This window comes from Aptenodytes patagonicus, chromosome 7 (genome assembly GCF_965638725.1).
Source record: "Aptenodytes patagonicus chromosome 7, bAptPat1.pri.cur, whole genome shotgun sequence".
Taxonomy (NCBI): domain Eukaryota; kingdom Metazoa; phylum Chordata; class Aves; order Sphenisciformes; family Spheniscidae; genus Aptenodytes; species Aptenodytes patagonicus.
Genome location: NC_134955.1, coordinates 34,922,610 through 34,942,611, shown reverse-complemented (window position 1 = coordinate 34,942,611; position 20,002 = coordinate 34,922,610). Strand labels below are relative to the sequence as shown.

Sequence of the window (20,002 nt, the reverse complement as noted above, 5' to 3'; positions counted from 1 at the left end):
AAAATACCTTAAGCCACCAGAAGCTGAGATTTTTTGAGAGGATTGCCTTTATTACTATTCCAGGTCCAGTTGAATCAGCTGTGCGGTGCATTTGTTCTGAGTAATCGTCTCTTGTAGAGGAAGGTCTGTTAAGGTTAGAAATCAAATTCTTCTCTACTACACTAAATGAATTGCTGCTTTCCGCTTGCCAGAGGCACTGCTTCAAAACCAAACCAAACCAACCCACAGGGAGTTAAAATATTTTTGTCCTAAGTCGTCATGTCTGGCCGAGGAGTGACCTCAACCTTCTCCTGCTCTGACTCATTGTTGAGATACCCACGTGCTCTAAATAGACTCAGGTAGGTTTAAGTGCCAGAAACTGTTTGTCTTTTCATGTGTTGTGGATGGCTAAATGAGTACAACCTTGACATTGTTAGAAAGGGCGCAGCTACACCCAGTTACTGTAGGTGTAGTAGCAGATTAACCACTCTAACTACTTTCATGTGCGTAATCTTTCTAATCTTGATCAGGTGGCCATGTTGCTTTTCTCCTGTGGCACGTAGGCAGAGCTTGACTGTGGTTTTAATCCTGAAGCTGTTTTTACAGTGGTAGGTGCAGACAAAAAAAAAATATTTCAAGGAGTTGAAGTATTGCAAAGAATGTTACGTGGAGAAGGTTAGGCTGCATTTATGTGAAAATCCCCAAACAATATATTTGAATGAAGGAAAGTTATTAAAGTGAACCTTCAAGAAATGTCTGAGAGCAATGCTTTTCATACTTACCCGAATTCTGTGAACTCAAATTAACGTAAGCCATGATGTAGTCAGTCTGACAAAAGCAGCACAGTTTCTGGCAGTAGTCAAATTAATACTTCAGAGGGAGAAGAGATGCTGGAAGCAAAGAAATTCTTTCCTGACTGTTTTATTCTTGCATTTATGATGAAAACCGTAAGTTGCACAATTACAAAACTTACTGGTGAAAAAGCTGTTCACGCCTTCCCTTACTGTCACCCATTAGGGTATGAATGAGAACTTGCTTTCTTTTAAAAGCAGAGGAGAGAGCTGGTCTCTCCTCTGATACTTGTGAATTACAGTAATTCTAGTTATGCTGTTTCAACTTTGCAATGTGTGTGTATTTTGGGTTTTAGTAGTTTTGTTTTCTATTTTGGCAGCAAAGAAGAACTTAAGAAATTAATTGGTACCGTCTTAGTAGCTTCCAGCTTTTTGTTTTCTTCTACAAGTTTGTGATACTCTGGCTTAAGTTTCACTATCACAGAATGGGAAGAACAGTTACTTGAACAGCTTTGTTTTCTTTACATAGCTTTCCTGAGCTTATGGTTTCTTGTAATGGGGCTGTCCTCTACCCTCCCTCACTTAGTACTTTCACTCACTTCATGACCTCAATCCAAAACACGGCCAGGACCTCTAAGATACAGTCTAGCCAGCAGTGCCAAGGTCTAGTGAAGGAGTATGTTGTAGTATAACATGAATATATTAACTGAGTAGCTCTGTACTCTGTTAAGTATGGCAATAAAACTATAGTTATATCATGCTTGTAGGTTAGAAGAATAAACGAGAAGCCTTCAATTTAGAAAATAACGCTGAGATCAAATACAGTAGCGGTTGCCTTTGGAGCTGCATCTATAAGCTGCTTGTGTCATGTGGAACAGCTACCTTATTATGCTCTTCTGCTTTATATAGGTCCATGTAATTTTTTTATCCTTGTGATATCTGAGCATTAAATGATGTTAATGTCAGTAAGCTATTAAATGCTCTTACTAACACTTGTTTCATCTGACTTATGCTGTTCCATATGTCATACAAAAAAATGTGTTTTCCAGTTTGTTTGTTTGTTTTTTTCCCAATAGACATAATCTATTTGGAAGTAATCTAATACACTGTTTGTATTAGCTGATGCCTAGGAGATACTCCTTATACATATTTAAGTGTAAGACATTTCTTAGCCTGAAATTGTAGAAGAAATTTCCACAAGAGGTGTAACCATACTGTGGCTCTCGTGTCTCACGTCCCTGTCACTTCTGCAATAAAATGGACAGTAAGGAACGATGAGAGAGAAGTGGAAACACATCAGGATAGAAGGTATCACTGTATAAGCGTACTTTTTTGCTCAGCAGGGCCTGAGAGACCACAGTGCCAGCCAGCCAGCCAAACGGCTGTGGTACAGTGCTGGTGCAGAAGCTCCTAACGCCCTCTGACACAGTCCGATGGCATAATGTATTTGCAGTGCAGGGTGGGTATTTCTGGGAAGGGAATCTGCATTAAAGTGCAGTAATGTGGATTATAAGAAGTTTTCATCGAGCCTCCCGTAACCAAATCAAACATGGCATTCAGTGTCAGAGATAGTAAAGATAAAAGCTTTATGTGTATTAGTAAAAGATCTGGCTTTATCTTGTGCTTTTTGGAAAGTTATCATTGTGATTAACATTTAAGAACATTGTACTGTACATTTAGTCTGTTAAATAAGAGAGCACTGGGAGCAGAGGGGCTGGAGCAGGCCGATAGGTGAAATTCTGTCTGTTTTGCTTCTGAAATAGCAGATCTCTTTAATGCAGTCCATATGTTCAGCCTTGCTTGCCTTAAGGTGGTAGAGTTTTCATACTGGGGGAGGTAGTAATTTGCAAATAACTATTATTTTGCAATTCACTACTAAGATGTATGTATAGAGTTAGCTAGAAAGGACTCCTTGCCTTTACACAGGGAATAGAAACCTCTATGTAATTTTGGGGGTTACTGTTTGGTTTGATTTCAGTGCTCTTACTCACTCAATGACACAAACACCCTCTTTGTATATACAGTGCATGAATGGAAATGTGAACCGGACCGAAAGCAGGTGTTTGTGTTACAGAGGGGAATGTTACAACAATATTTATAGGCTATTCATTTATTATTGATGTTATTTGAAGTTGTTGCATAAGATAGAAGTTGAAGCAGAAAACAACAAAGTCCAGTTTTATCTAGAGGACTGTTCTCAGCCCTGCTGCAAACCTGCACAATTAAATAGATGTTCTTAGGAGATGAATTATTTCTTCCTCACCTATTAATTTTTAGCTTATTTGGAGTATGATTCTGCCCCTTCCATAGTGCCTTATTCAAGTGTTAAAACTAACAGTGGGTACTCTCCGTAAGCTTGTGTGTAATGGAACTATTCAGCATGCAAAATACTCCTCAGCATTGTGGAATTGGGTCCTTTGGTGTTGTAAAAGGGGAATCACACAGATCACAGACTTCTGCCTGTAAATGTTAGCAATGCATGCACATGTCTAGCCAGTAAATGGATTTGATGTCTTTGCATGTCCTGTACTAACTGTCCTGTATGGAAATACATGGGGTGGGTGGCACTTTGGTTTGTTCTTTGTTGTTTGTAATGCTCCTTCAGCTTGTTTAGTGAATGTATGTGCCAGAGTGAACCTCTTCAGCTGGAACGATGCTGATGATAATGCGGGAAATAGATGAGTAAAATTTTAACTGGTAGGTATGGGTACAACATGGATAGGAACTTTGTTAGAAACACTTAATACTAGTCTTTCTCAACTAACACCATCAATTCCCTTTTTCTTTTTTTTCCCCTTTTTTTTCCTGGACGGGATGTGTTTAAAGTGTTGGTTTGGTCAGAAAATTTACTAAAATTGATATTAGTTTATATATCATGTTGGAAATCAGATATGCTCATTTTACTTACAGAAATAAGTTTTCTTGTAGATTGGTTCAGGAGGACATGCACAACTTTAAGAAAACAATAAAGCCAGACTCTGTTCTCTTTCATGAATTAATGTTTAAATTTCAAGTGAAAAATTGTTTCATTACTGGTGTGATGTCAGAGACAAGACTCCACGTAGAATTTACAGCCTGGTAGTATTTAGAAAGGCCACCTGACCACATGGGTTTCTAGACTGAGTATGTTAGGCAGGAATCACCAAGGAAAAAAAGCTATGGAGCCTCCTCATGTCACTTACCCATTTGGTTATCTGGTAGAAACAGCAGTTTTAAGATACAGCTAGGTTCAAGAGGGGAAAAATTAGCCATCTTTCCCAGGAAGTAGCTTTTAAATTGAGAGCACACCTACTTTACTTAAAGATGTGAAGAGCGGATTTATTATAATTTTATACATTTAATATAGCTGCCCAGTATAAAATTATTTTTAAGGGGTTGTTTGGAAAGCTGGCTAGCAGTGCAGCATGTAATTTTTTAAAACCCTGTTCCTATGTGCTCTGATTTCCATGACACCATTCTTTAGGGACAGCACATTTGTTATAGGAGGCCAAATTGTTTCCTTTTGCAAAGCCTTACAGGCTCTGAATCTCCCACTGGCTGCTGTCCAGAAAGAAAGATTTGTGGGTTCTGCCCAGTGTCTGCAAATGTGTGATGATATTTATATCCATTGAGTTGTTTTCACTGTAGCTAGATCTGGTAAAACACTTGTGGCTTTACCGCAAGTAAAAGACTTGTGGTAAAGAGAACTTTGAAATGAAATTCTGTGCTCGAAGACATGTTCTGACTTCCATCGCATCCCTGGTTACTGGGTGGGAAGGAAGATCATCCTAGTTGTACATCAGCCCTCTCAGAGGGGGAGAAAGTCAGCAAACCTTTAAAGAAAGAGGTAAAACTTCAATTTTTTGAAGCATAATACTGTTTAAGCATGGACAAAAAGCAGAATATTGGCAAGTTAAGGGCTAAACTGAGACTTCAAAGGTGATTCACAATACTTTTTATTGGCGGAGTCCTTAAAACCCAGTTAATTCTGCACAGCTGTACAGTTCTGTTGAGTCAAAAGTCTTTCACAGATGGTACTTCTAAAAGAAAAAGCTGCCTTTTTCTTCTATTTTTCTAAACTGGTGACAACAAAGGGTACAACAGACATTTCACTTCCATGTGCACTTTCATGTCTTCTTTCTCTTTCTCCTCTTCAAGAAGCTTCCACTGAGAAGGAAAAACAATACATCCAGTGACAAAATCTCCTTGTTTTGAGAAGCATTTCCAAGCATGAAAACAATACCAATGTAATACTTTTGTAGACCAATTTTTGCTTAAATTGACAATGATTCACTTGATCTTCATCTGACATTTCTTCAAGCTATTTACCACTTCCTCCAGATATGGTTTAATAAAATGGTGTTCTCAGATTTTTACATATGGTGTTCCATTTTTTAAAAAGGGGGTAAAGTTTTGGCTCCAGAAGGAAAGGATGGTCATGGCCCCTTGAAACCTGTTTGCCACCTCTGAGCTTTAAAATCCACAGTCTAATCGGTAGATTAGGGTACCGTGCAGGTTTGGCCCTGTTCCTGGCTTTGCTCTATGTTTTCTATATAGTCTTAAGTAATGACAGCAGTCAGTCTACTTGCAGGTTTCCTAATCTCTGAAACAAGACTTACAGCTACCTTAAAATGTAAATCAGGAGATACCGATTGAAGTCAATAAAGACTGACTTACAGATCCTTAGAAAGATGTTTGTACATGGAAATAATTTTCCTTGAATATGCATTCTCTTCTAACTTACGCTTTTCAAATGGCTTTATGGCATTAGATCTACAAAAAATTTGTATTGGATGAAACATACATAGCATAAAACCTTTTGGCTTAGTTCTGCACATGTGACTGTAACTGGCTGAAGATCCAAGTACCCAGTGAAAGGATGTGGTAAATTTTCCTTGGAGCTGGCAAAAGTTCCTGTATTTGGAAGTTTTAAAACCAGACTAGGTTGATCTACTGGAAAATATACTGCAGAGAAGACAGTGCTTTATTGGTAGGAAAATAGGCTGCGTATTCCTATAGGCCTCTCTGTATACAGCTAACGAAGTTGTAAATGATAGTTATTTTAATTCGCCTTCGTTTTCCCGGTTTTTCTGGATGTGACCTACAGCATGACTGAAGCCCAGTCTCAGACCAATGAAAATGGCCATCAACATTTTGTTGTTTAGTTTCTCTTGTTAAGTGTAGGGTGAAACTTCAAGGGTGTAGCTAAGAAAATATTTATTTTTTTTTTTTTTTCTTCCTTCCTTCCAGAAGAAAACTTGCAGGCATTTGCCCAGCAGGGCGGAGTAGAAAAGTTATCTTGATTGTGTAACTCCAGTCTTTGGCTCTGCAGCCCTGAGAACACTTGAGCAACAGATGACTGCCGTTTGCTGTTGGCTAGATGATGTTGTTGTTTCTAGGCTGTGAACTGTAAACTGACTTTCACACAAGCCAATGGCGTGGGGCTTTCCCACACTTGCAACATCACTGGTTTTCCAGCAGTATGACACATCTTGTGTACAGAAGTTAAATTTCAACTGAAATGCCTTCTGCTCAGGTCAGCCATCAGTTGGGCAAAGTTGTGCTCGTTACCCAAGTCAGCAGCGTCTGTTAGCACGAGTGCACAGTGTACAACAAAATTGTTTTGAAATACTACACCGCAGGCTTATGGCTGTTACTTTCTTTTAGCTGCAGATTCGTAACCCGCTCCTCTCCAGCTTGAGTTTCTGGGACATCCTGCTGCAGCAGGTGTGGCTGAGGTGGCATCTAGTAGCTAGAGGAACGGGGAGCTTGACCTAGTCTGCGGAAAGGATTTCAGTGGGCTCGGGTCAGATGCATGAAAACGGTCAGGCATATGGGTGCAGATGGACACAATTGTGCTTAACTCAGGGTGATACCTGGAATACATGGGTATTTGTGCTTTAAGACCCTCGGTCTGAGAGTTTGCTGAGGGGCCCATTCCAGAGGTCTGTGTGTACACACATGGTGTTTGCAGTGAGGTATTTGGAGCCTGTGGTTTTGTTTGACTTTGAAGCTAGAGGGGTTTTTTCTTCATTTCTTGTCCCTCACCCTTAGAAATGGCAGATACAAGTCTTGAGCCTTTGATTTAATCCAATTAAATCTCCTAGGAAGTTTATCCTGTGGTTAAAGCTACTTTCTTTTGCTTGATAGCATGAAATTAAGTACTTTGGAAGGAAAGGAATTTAGAGTCTGATCTGTTGACCACAGAAGTTTTCTGTTCTGCTGGCCTAGGAAAACATTTCCAATACAATAGCTGAGATTTTAAGACTCAGTCTAGTTTTGTATTTTTGAGGGGTTTATGTAAGAATAAATGTTCAAAAAAGTGTTTTTACTTTTGTCAAACTCATGTAATACAGGATCAGTTCATATTACTAATATTTGTTTTGACCTTTGAAGAAGTAGACAAGTAAAATGAATAGTAGAATAATTCACAACTATTTTCTTGACATAACTTGGTGGTATTTAGAGTTGTTGGGAGACTGTAAGGTCTCGCTGCAGTCTGTGCTGTACCAGAAACAAAGGTGAAGCTGATTGAACACCATTATTATTTGAAGTAGCATGAATTACAATTGAGTTAAGTAGAGTGAATTTATAATACATGTGCCTGTGTAGGTATGGTTACAAAGGGCTAGAAGATCAAGGAAAAGTATTATGAGTTGATGTTTTCAGCACTGAGGTAGGGGCAGAGCTGTGCCCCCATGAAGGGTGGTCTGGATCTGTTGTAGTTCTCTCCTGCCATTGTCATAGCGCTGTCTCACTAAGTCCCAGCTCTCCAAACCTCATTGTATGTAAATAATGTCTTTTGGGTAGCGATTGCATTATGTCAAGTTTTGTATGCCCATCCTGCCAAGGGTTCAGAAAGTTCACTGGTCGTTTTTTACCTGTAGCTTTGGAAAATATCCTGGTGTCACAGCAGGCAATAATGCCGCTCTTTGATGTTTATACTAGCTGCTTTTCCTTTTTAATAATCAGAGCAGGAGGAAATGTGTTGAATTAGCTGCATGACAGAAGCAGAGGAATTCATTAAAGAAAGTAAAATGAACTCTGCTCAAGTTTCAGGCTTCTGGGTTGGAGTCACAAAGCAGTAATCATCTCCTAGTTGTTTTTAATGATTTCTTTTGTGGCACTTTCCTTGTCAGTGAAACTGATATTTACTGTTAGTGTGGGTAAGTCTGAGAAAATGAGCAATGTCATTGAGGCTTTGAGCAGTGTAAAAAATAACCAATACCTTTCTGTTGTAGTCTCTGATGTGTTTGTCAAGACCAAAGGAGAGAGAGGGGATGAATCAGGATGTTACGTTGGGACTATGTGGTCTTCACATGTAGTTTGCCATTTCAAACACAACCCATCTTGGTAGCAACTGGAATACTTTACCAAGTGATGGCAGTTTTGCATCGTCGGTGATATAAATGAGTAAATGTTTGACTACATGCAAGGCTTTAGAGAGACTCCATGAGTCTTAGAGCAACATTAAGCTGTGGGCCTCTTCTTTTATCTGATTAAAAGTTAGACCAGGGCACTGAATCTGTGTCTACAGACCATGGCATCACACACAGACAGTTTATCTCATCTACGGCTGATTTACCTGCCAGCTTGAAGTCTATGTGGCACATCCTTTTTATGTCAAACTTTACATGCAGTGCACAGGACATATGTACACATTAGCCCCTGATGTCTCTGTTCCCCCCAAGAAATAATGCTCCTTTGCACCTCTTTCCCCATAACTCTAAATGAATCCTGGGAAGGGAAGGTTTCCAAACCTACGCTGTTCACTTAACTACTGAGGTGAGTTGAATCTGAGCCTTACTCTCCCCATATTTTGGTCCCTATCTAAAAGGGGGTAGTAATGTTTTATGACTATATAGGAATGGATGGTTGATTACTTAAGCTGGGTGGCATTTACGTAGTTCTTTAACACAACACGTATGTACCTAAGGCTGATGAATAATGGGCCTGGCTTGAAAAGGCAGATGTGCAAAAATGTGAACATGTATTAGCTGGGCATATCAAACATGCATTTGAGCCATGGATTCACCAGGATGACTGGTGGGACTTCAGACCCCTTATTACTGTTGCATAGTGTAGTGTCCATAGTCTGGGTCACTGATGTGGAAACAGTACACTATGTATTAAAGTCTGCGTGTCTACACAGTGTTTTGGGTTTTTGTTTCTCTTCTGGAAATAATGACACTTTGTTATGTAGATCTTCTGATTTTATTGAATTAAGCAAGTACCAAAGCCACAGTACAGTAAGATGTAGCAGCTGAGCCTTAGGGCTGACTTGTCCCATATCAGCTTTTTTGGCTTTGCTATATTCATCCTGGCATCTGTCTCTGTAAGAACTTCAGTCACTCAAGGAATGCCTTAAATCTGATTTTCATTAGCTCCTTTATCTTATTACAGATGAAGTTTCTACATGCAAGTATGTGTTAAACTAAAGAATTGAACAAATGGTGTCTTATCCAAGAGTAGCTTGGAAATCTGCAAATAGAGGAGTCTACAAGTAGAGGAATACTTGTGTTACTGATGGCTGAAGAGTATGTTTCTGTTAATTCCAGAAGCAACTGTCAGAATAATTTTAAAGTCAGATTTTTTTTTTCCATTATTGAAAATTTAAAAAGCCTAAGGCGAACCCGTCCAGAAATCAGGTGGTGCAAATGAGATCAGGCAAATTCATGAACGCATGCCATAAACAGATTCTAAAGGGAATAGCTAGAGGTATGCCCTCTAACATTTCTAATTTAATGACGGTAGTTGCTACAGAAGTTCAAGAGGAATAGCTCGGCCACTTTCTAAAGTACAATGTGCTCTCCTGTTGCCACTATCAGGGACAGGGAACTGGATTAGATAAACCATTGATCTGACCCAGCTGTGAAGAGAGACTACTTCCATGTTCACTGCATGCAGTAGACACAATTGCATTGGAGCTATCTGCGTAATTGTTCACTGAAGGTCTTTTGGAGCAGGATAGGCAGGTTGAGTGCAGTGTCAGTATATTCGTCTGGGGTTGTACAGTGCAGGATGTACAGAACAATCTTGATCTGTGAATAGAGTTTATGGACACTAATGTAATGCAAATTATAATGGTGGTCTACAGATGTAGATACTGGTCTCCTGTAAGGGCCAGTTTGGCAGGAGCAGGGCCTACTGCAGGCATAACACACAATTCTTGAGACCTGGGAGAGAACAGTGAAGAGTCTGATTTTAATAGATTTAATAGATTTAATAGAAGAGTCTGATTTTACTAGATATAAGGAAGAAATTTTTTACGCTGAGGGTGGTGAAGCACTGGCACAGGTTGCCCAGAGAGGTGGTGGATGCCCCATCCCTGGAAACATTCAAGGTCAGGCTGGACGGGGCTCTGAGCAACCTGATCTAGTTGAAGATGTCCCTGCCCACGGCAGGGGGGTTGGACTAGATGACCTGTAGAGGTCCCTTCCAACCCAAACTATTCTATGGCTCTATGATAATCCATTTGAGCATTATTTTGAAGTAACGGTCCTAGATCCTGCTCAGAGTGGTATTCTGTGCAAATGGACATTTTTGTAATTGACATGTATATATAAGCTAGTGCTTGGGCAAGAGGAGTACTGTCCTGACTGTATTACAGAGTCAGGATTCATTTTTGCATAGTCTTCAGCAGTAAGAATTTTCTCTGTTTATTTTTTTGCTCTGCAGAGGCCAAAAATGAACAGAAGGGCATAGAGAGTCTGGATGTCAGCTTAAGTCATAGTTTGACTAGGAGGACATTTTCTTTTTGAAGTGAGAGTTGTGAGTTTGAATCCACCTAATATAGGCAGATGCTTATTACCAGCTTCTGGGACAGACATCTGCCTTTTGGGCCATGCATATGGATTGGTACCCGCTGCTGGATTGGGATTATTCAACTAAGTTCCACAGGGGTTTAGCAGCCTGAACGTTAATCTATAAACCACTGTCTCTCATTCTGCATACTGTTCTTGTGTTAGATTTGATCATGGTATTGTTGCTACATTTGTGTGTTATACAAGCAGTTATTAAAAAATTGTAATTAAATCATATATTGTGTTACGAGACAGCTATGGATATTAACTTGAAGTATTGCTACATGGGTGATCTTTTCCAAAGTTTTCCTGAAGGCACCAGTGATTCTGCAGATTTGACAGTTCTGATAGCAGTTGGTTTTAACAGTTCCTGTAACTGTACCAGAGAAATGCCTTGTATTTGATACCAGTCACCTCCTAGCAATCAAATAGGCCTTCCTTACTGTTGGTGTTGAACTCCAGCAATATCTTAAGCATAAAGGGTGTTACAATTTACATGAACTAGATACTGAGAAAGTTTTCTTTTTCAAAATGGAAAGATTGAGTAAGTATCAATATTTTTTCATTAGTGTCCTCTCAGAAAATGTGATTAAAAAGTGACAAGGAAAGCATTTCAACTGCTACTAAATATTTCTTCTCCCTATTAGCTTCCAAAATTCCAATCAAGCTTTTTTATAACCTGAAATAATTTGCTGTTAAGAAGGGTATGTCAACATGTCCAGTATAGCATTGTAGAGAGAGAATGCTTATGTGGTCTGTTTTAAATCCTGTTTTTCTAGAACCACAAACTCAAATCGTAGCAGGGTTGACTTAACTCTCCATCCTTCCATAGTAGGTCTGAGTTGTCTAGTGTATTCTGAACATCTGCTGGTCTTCCTCCACTGTTTATTTTTCTTCAGTGCTTTTCTTCACCTTGATACTCCATTACTATGAGGGGGGTTTTAATATATAAAAAAAAGCCATCTGGTAAGCTTCACTCAGGCTAAGAGAATGCATTTTGGTTTTGGGCAGTTCTCTGAGGTAAGTATAAACGATGAACTAAATCCCCTCCAAAGTACAATTCATTGTAGAAGAATACATAATTTCTCTGTTGATAATGGTGTTTTTTTACATACTTACTGTCTAATGTCCGTCCTCCTATGCTTTGAGTTGTTATTTAAAGAAGCTGTGCAGTTACCTCTTTAAATCTTTCCTTAATCTCTTCAGTCATTAAAACTGACATTTTCCCCCCTTTTGGAACTTTTTCCTAACTAGTTGTCACTAACTTTTTCAGAACTGACTGGGACCAGGTGTGCTGTCTGTTTTAAAGCAGCTTTCTTTGTGCTATAGTCAGTCTGAAGTGCCGGCATTGCCGGGCATTGGGTTATGAGTTTGCCAAATAGCCCAGGAGAGAGAGAATGGGGCTGGGACAGTGTTTGGAAGAGCAGTCTCCACATAAACGCTTGGTATGTAGGACAGCCCTATCATGGTGGGACAGTAGATCTTGGAATATAGTTTTGGAGAATCCTGAATGGTTTAAAGGCAGCTTTTATGAGTACGACGCTGAGGCCCAGACTAGTTGCTATGATTAAAGTATTTTAGTTTTTCATACAAACTTTTACTTGCTAAGTTGGTGTTATCATTAAGTTGCTGAATTTTCCTTACTTATATTGTCCTTGCTATAAAAATTATGGCTTTTGGCTTTTTGTGATGAACAGTTGGGTAACATGTATGCTGTTGAAAAGTGGCTTTCTTCCGACCGCAGGTGTTGCTACACTTCAGTGACATTAGAGAACTTATGTTTACACACAGGAGTCATCCTATAACATCCAGGTGTTAAAAATTATAAAATGTCTATTTATTTTGCACACTTTTTTTGACGTTGTAATTCCATAACGTCTTTAAGTGGACAGTGTTACTGGAAAAATCAGTGCCACCCTCTCTTTCTACAAGCTGCTCATGTTCTCTCTGCCTCTCTCTGCCTTCAAGGGAACAGAATACAGATTAAAATGGGAATCTTCCATTTGGCATCAGTGTCACATTATACTCATGTAAAATGTTAGTGGAAACGCAACCTACAGGCAGCCTATGGAACTAAGTCTGTATAGTTTTCTATTTTGGGATGAAAGACCTGTAGAAATTAAGGTATCAGTATAGCAGCTCTTGGCATGCTGTGTGTTTTAATCCAAAGCTGTTTCCTTAACTACTATATGAGCAACTTTAGATATTAAAATAGTTTTTTTTAAAGTGCTTTCTCTCCAGCTAGTGACAATGATTACCCTGGACTTCAGTGGGGTTTGGAACAACCACAGATAATATGAGTGGTTTGTTAAAGTTGAGAAATACCCATCCTTAATTTTTGCACATGTGCCTTAAGGGAAGAACAAGGCCCACAGAACAGGGTAGACAGCAGAGAACAGTTCAGTGACCTTCCTTTACCCTTCCTTCACTGAGCACCGCTTCATGTATGTATTGGCAAGAGATACAACAGCTTGGTCTTGTTGGGGTTTTGGTTTTAGTTTTTTTTTTTTTTCTTTTTTTTGTTTTCTGTTCTTCAGAACCTTATCAAGTTTTATGATAATTGTGCTGTACTTCTGCTTTGCCCACTGGTTAAAAATTGTATACCAGCTAAGTCTGATGACTTCAGAAAAGCTGTATGTGCTGTAACAAATTGAGTTCTATAGTATTCCATTATAAATTTTGTTATTTGTTTTAAAAAATATTTTGGCTCATGGTTGACCAGTCATGAAATCTTCTAATCTTGTCCAATGAGACTTGGAGAAATTATTTTTGTAAGTAGGAAAAAACATCGTGCAAGTGTGAATGCTGTTTTTCCTTTATTGAATTCAAATAAATATATTATCTCTCAGGACATTAGCAATATATTTTCCATCTCTCCTTTAGAATCAATAGCTTCAAAGGAAAAACTCCTGCTTTTGAAATACGTGACCCTAACAGATTGATTTCATGATCAGTACATTTACGGTATGTCTACAATACTGCTGCAGGCATAGTTGCAGCATGCGTAGGCATACCTGAACCAGCACCCCAGGTAAGTACCCAGTGTTCCCAGTAAGCCTGAGCAGTGTGCCCTCCAGCCTCTGCCACTCTCACACTTCTCTGCTGTTCTTGGAGTAAAGCTAGCACCAGCGTGCCTGCTTGTGCTGCAGTTTGATTGCAGTGAAGATACAGTTTTAGAATTTGTTTAATGATGTATTCCTGTGCTTGTTATTCCTTGTTTTTGTTTGGGAATTTCGTCTCTACAAAGGACTTGGGGGGAAATGAAGGCAAGTTAGGGTCTTCTTGCTGATGGTTAGGCCTAGACAGGTTTTGACCAGCTTTGCCAGGGCTTCTAGTTGTCTGCTATTGCTAGACTAACATAGGTTAAGAATATGTATTGTTAAAATGTCAACATATTTGAAGCACCTAGAAATACAGCACGTCCTCTGAAAGGCTTCATCACTGATACGTATCATCAGATGGATGAAAGAGGTTTCCTGTTGATTCAAGACTGTATACTGCTATGCTGAAACAAAAGAAAGCATAGCTAAGCCAACCACAGTAATTTTACCTCAACGCATCCTTGCCTTTTCTAATTTTTCATTAAAGGATAGTCAAGTGTGTATTTGTACATTACATTTCTGTGTAGATTTAACCATTCTGCTGTGCTAGTAACTTTTCTTTCTTACAACATCTAGAATTCTTCAGTACACATTTACTGTGATGATTTTAAATGTGTGGTTATATACTGAAAAGCCATCACAAAAAATCATGATCTCCCATACACGTGACCTTCTGTGTCAAATATGTGTAGTCAGTGAGTCTGAAAATGCCCTTTTTTTTTCTGCTGGTATTACAAGCTCACCCTGTGATCCTGAGAAGCCAGGTGTATCCCTGAAAACTGGGGAAGTGGAGCGGGACCATAACAAAATCCTAACTTTGGTCTGTAAATATTTATTCCACAGTCATTGCAAATAACGTCTAAGATTAAAATGTTAAAGAGATTATAGAAAAAAATGTTTTTCTTTCTTTTATTAGTCTTATAGATTTGGTCAGATTAGTATTTTTGCCTGGATACTTAGACAGCGTTCCCACGTAAGTTTTGGTTTGTGAAAGGAAAGCTGTTGAGAACTCACAAGATTATTTGTTTAAATCCTTTAGTTCAAAATGATGAGCTACTAAGCAAATCCTTAAAAATAAATAAATATATACATGCATGCATACATACATACTATTTCAATATTGATTTCTTGATGCTGGAAACAGAGTGCAATCCAGCTTGCCTTTTTGTAGCTGCTTTGATGTGCTATTTGAGCAAACAGGAGTTAGGGTTTGCTTTTGTTGTTCAACCATGGCTGAAGTATGATTTGAAGTTGCTCAGTGAGTGGTATATTGAATTAAAAATATCTAATCGTGCTGTTTCACACTATTGCCATATGCTAAATGAGTGTTCTTCTTCGAAATAAAAGGAATGTTGTACATATCCAGTCCTGAACCCTTTTTAACTTGAAGTTCAGAATGAAAGCATTCCAGGTTGTTAAGGAAAAGCAAGTCTGCTGTTACCATATGGTTTCCTTTAAAGGTAGTTGTGCTTGAAAAGTCTGCATTGTATTAAATTTGAAACAACATAAATGCTGTAGTATTTGGCTCTTTTTCAGCCGGATAACCTTTGAAACATAGTTCCGTAATGTAGAAAACCTGCTGTTAAGCATTGTTGTTCATCTGTAAATGAAGTTTTATAAAAGAGCTTTCACTTTCCACAGCTGTTACTAAAACAAATTTAAGGCTGGCAACAATGCCCCAGCTTGTGTCCTGCATGTAGTTGTTTACCCATCCCTCTGTTGAGCCTGTTGCTGAGACAAAAATTTGGATTTTTTTTTTTTTTTTTTTTCAGATAATAACCTTATATAATGTCAGATTAAGATTTTAGGATCAGATCTACCCAGAAAAAGAGATCAGAGCTGTAAATTTCATGTGCCTTTCATGGCTCCGGAGTTGATATTCATAGAAGGGTGAATTATCAGAGAGGGGAAGGTAAAGTCACTGATTGTCCTAAGGGCTGAATTCTCTGTTTTCTTTATCCCAAACAGAATGACAGAGCCAGAGGCATTGCAAACTTTGCTTTTCTTATACAAGCTTGCTTTTATCTCCTTCTGAAATTGTGACCAGTTCTGTAGGAGGGAAAGGTTTAGTCTTCAGTTTTGTTTGGTCCTTCGCCTGTTGAAAGCCGCTAACAAGAGCAGCGGTTGGTGCCAATTGCAATGTTTTGTTTTGTTTTTTCCGTGATCCCGAAAAATGTCTAGTACAAACCAGACCATGACCACCCACTCGTTTCACATGAGCCACGGATCATTTGCCAGATGGCAAAGACTAAGGAACATAAGATTTACTACAGCAGATCCATCTGTCTGTCTTCTGCATTCTGTTTACCTCAGAATAAGGTACCACCTCCTCTCCTGCCTTACTCACCCTGTCCTTGCGATGGAGTGGTGAGTGGGGAAGTACTCCCATGACAACTGTAGAAACTGTTTATATTCTGAGGAATGAGATTTCATTGTCCTTATCTGAGTTTGCATAAATATGGTGTTGGTTTTGGTTACAGTTAATCAGCTCTTTTCCTAAAGGAACATTGCATTATAATTTTGTCCTAAGCTAAGTTCTAGCAAATAAAAATCCCCAAGAACCCCCCCAAAAACCTTTGCAGGCCTCAAGTGAAGAGAAATATTTCTGTTGCTGTATAAAAACACTGTTGCAAAAGGTGGTTTTGAGTAAATGCACCTTGACAGTTTGCCACACAAATATTGCTTTATTAGTGATAATGTAAGAAGGTGAACTGACTAGAAATACATACAAATTCATTGAAGTACAACTGTCCACTCTGCTTCTGCCCAAGCTGAATGAAATGCCTAAAGTAAGGCTGAAATCTAAGTTAAAATGGAAACTTTAGTATGCTGGCTAAGGTCTTTTCAGTAGACTACAATGCTGATCCAGGAAGACTCACACTTTGAATTCAGTCAGCCTTAACGTATGGTCAAAGTCTATGCTTTAGGTCTTTTTAAATCATGCTCTCTGGGAAGACAGTATTTTTGCTTCACCTCTAGAAAACGTAGAGAAGCAGAGTTAACACAAAACTGGTGCGCTATAAACTTTATACATTTGAAACACCCAAATTTTTGCAGTTCAGATTTGTAGGGAAGAATTGAGTATGTGTTTCTAATCTCCTTATACTTGCCAAAAATATAGAAAAAAGAAAAAAAGGGAAATTCTGAAATTGTTCCAAAGAGTTCTATTTTCTACTATTTTGTCTTAACTATTGTAAATGAAGGATTTTATTTTGTGGGAAGAATGAAAAGAGAGAGCATTGTGTGTGATAAGCTCACACTGATCTGAGATTAGTATCCAGAGGCTCCCTGCAAAGAGTAGTGCGTCCTTTTTCCTTACCTGTAGTGCAGCTACATCATTTGTAACACTCTGGGGATGCCTGTGTCTCAGTGATCATGTAGAGCATTATGGACTTGAAAGCAAAGCCTTGAAACGCTCCACAGAGGAGGAAGTGGAGTGTGTGGCACATTTACGTGGTGAGTTTTTGCTAGTCTCACCTTACAAACAGGCCATTTGATAATTATAGTTGCTGTATGAATCTGATCTTCACTTCTAAATAGAAGGAACTTGAGTGATATCCCCTGGAGCTGTTTAAAAAGCAGATACAAATTGGAACATCTTTGCCTGATAGAAATAGTTACAGTAAAAATTGCCTTTAATCAGTTGAGAGTAATATTGCAGTTGATAAACCTGGAACTGGTGTTGAATCCAGCCAAGCTTGGAAGCAATCCTCTACACTGAGAGGGAAGGAACCCCCAGTAAAAGGTGAAATCATCCTTTTGGCTAGCTGTTTCGTCTTGTACGTGTTGCCTTTGTTAAGATCATCTATGCAGATCTAAAGTTGGCTTTCATTTGTGTCTGGGAGGATTGCATGATACTAAACAGAAGATGCAAGGCATGCAGGACACCTTGCAACTTCTCCTATGGGTCTTGTGTGTGTTCATAGAAAATAAGTCTGGAAAGGACCACAGGGAGTCCTATCACCCTGCTCTCCCAAATACAGGATATAAGTCACATACGTGTGTACTTGGATACAAACACTAACAGGGAGAAGAGATGGGATTACGCTTTACTTGAATTTAAGGTCATCTTGGAAGAAGAGAAATTGCCCACCGTGATTCTGTGTGAGCAGCTTGCAAGGGAAGCAGGAGCCAATAAAGTAGTGTAGAATTCATCCTTCTAGATCCTCAGCACTGATCGAAATCACTTTGTAATCTGAGGTGATGAGAACTGCCAGGAGCTCTTACATTATAAATTCAGCCTTCCTTAAAGTCTCTAAGGAGACTCTTTCATCAAGGTCAGCTGTTAAAGAGAAGGATATAGGCCCAGTTTAAGTAAAATCATCACTACCAGTTTCTTACTGATTTTTTTCCCATTGGTAGATGGCTTGATAAAGTCATGAGCACTGAGTATTCCTTTCTTTAGGAGTGACCACATTGACCAGTGTTATGGGTGGTAGGTTGCATACTCCAAAACACCTATTGATACTCCCAATCTACTTTTGAGCCTGAGTTTCTCCACCTTTTGTGAGCTGTGAAGACGGAGACTGCAAAGTCTGTGGGAGGCACTATTTTAAATCTGTTTAAGATGATGATCCTTGGCCATTTCAAATGTAATTGTAAAGAGATTTGCTGAATAAACAGGACTACTGTAACTCAATTTACCTAATATGAAGGACGCGAGGAGGAAGCAAAGAAAGAGAGGGCGAGGAAAACATTTCGTTTTCCTAAGTTTAAATCAAGAGTGTAATCTTACCAGTGACTGTTCACTTCACTGAGCCAAAACGTAGTAAACTATACTCCTCTGGATCACTGGTTATTGCTAGGTGATAGGTGCCCAGAAATTACTGTCATCTAGTTGTTCTTTCGTATTCATGTGAAATGTGTTGGAGATCTCAGGCCTTAGTAGCTTGGCAAAAGTTACAAATGCCATCATTTATTCAGCACTTGAAGATTTAATGTTTACAGAGAAGGAACTCGGCCAGAGGTAGTTTAGCAGCTCTGTGATAAGGTAGCATGGAAAAGATTGTTTCGCCCTGTCCCTGCTGTAATTAATCTCTGTGGTGAAGCGCTCGTTGTCTAAGGCTATAACAATGGCAGCATTTGGAAACAATACATTTCCTTAAAAACTGGAAGGAATTCTATATATAAAGTATATATGTGTGTATACATATATAAATGTTTTTTAACATTAACATGCATATTACAAAATAGATAAATATGCAACAGATAAAATGAGGGGAATTTTAAGTAAGAGCTCTCACCACTGCAAACATATTGTAGCAAAGGAAACGTTTTTTAATTGAGGGACAGCAAATACTTTTTAGCTGTATTTACTTGTGCCTAAGTGTGTTGCTTTGTTTCATCCATGTTTTCACAGTAGGGTAGCTGAATGCCAGCCCTCAAAACTATTGACTTTGCCTCTTTCTCTTCCCTTTAAATAACGCAATGGTCCATAGCGCCTTTGCTGTTTAAGACACAGAAACTAACTGTAAAATCTACCATCATTTCAGTGCCAGGCCTCTCTTAGAGCATTAATGCTTATAATACTGCCATGTGATTTGCATGGATAAGCACTAGAATGACAACTAGCATCCTTTTTTTCTGATTTTGGCTATGTCTGTGCTTCAATTACCTTGAGGCTCCAGAAGGCACGGGAGTCGGGTACCAGCACTTTCCCTAGCTTGTTGTATTTCTTCTCAGCTGGGCAATGGAGGCTGCTGCAAGGTACCTCTTTATTGTAGCAAAAGTAAATCTGTCTCATTTACTGCATTTACATGCTGTTTTCCTCTATACCATGTCAGTATCAACAGTGTCTCGCAGGTAGATGTGGGTTTGCTTTGCTTCTGCTTTGAACCCTGACAAGATGCACTGTGTGTTAGCTTGCTCTTGGCATTGCATAACATGTTTTCCATTCTGCTTGGACCACAGGCACAGCAAGATTGTATTTGCCTTCAAAAGGTCACTGTACCCTGCAGATCTCTCAGACTGAATGTAGCATCAGAGACAAATAGCCATTGTCTATCTGTCTATTGCTCTTATCACAATGTTGAGAGAGAGATAGCAAAGCATCCCAGTACTGTCAGCCTGTGGAAAGCCCCGACTTTCTGAATGCTGCAATCCTTGCTTTACAGAGGCTTTACTTAGAGCAGTTTTCTCGCCGCTTTTAAACCTCTTCATGTTGATTAATTATTTTCATGTCCTGACTCATTCAATCTTAAGGAAATAGCTTCAGGTCCTGGCTGCATTGCACTATAGATCAGGCAAGCTGGGTAATAAATAGGCTTGTTGATGTGTAGAGGAATGGAAGCGCTGCCAGAAATGTCTAAGCATGCTGGGCTGAGATGTTGGCAGACTGTTGCCAGGGGCT

General features: G+C 39.1%; 1 protein-coding gene across 7 annotated transcripts in view; it reads left to right on the top strand.

Moving 5' to 3' along the window:
- RAD51B (RAD51 paralog B) overlaps positions 1-20,002 on the top strand; it is a 466,410-nt gene that overhangs the window by 197,851 nt on the left and 248,557 nt on the right. The gene's annotated exons all lie outside the window — the stretch shown is intronic.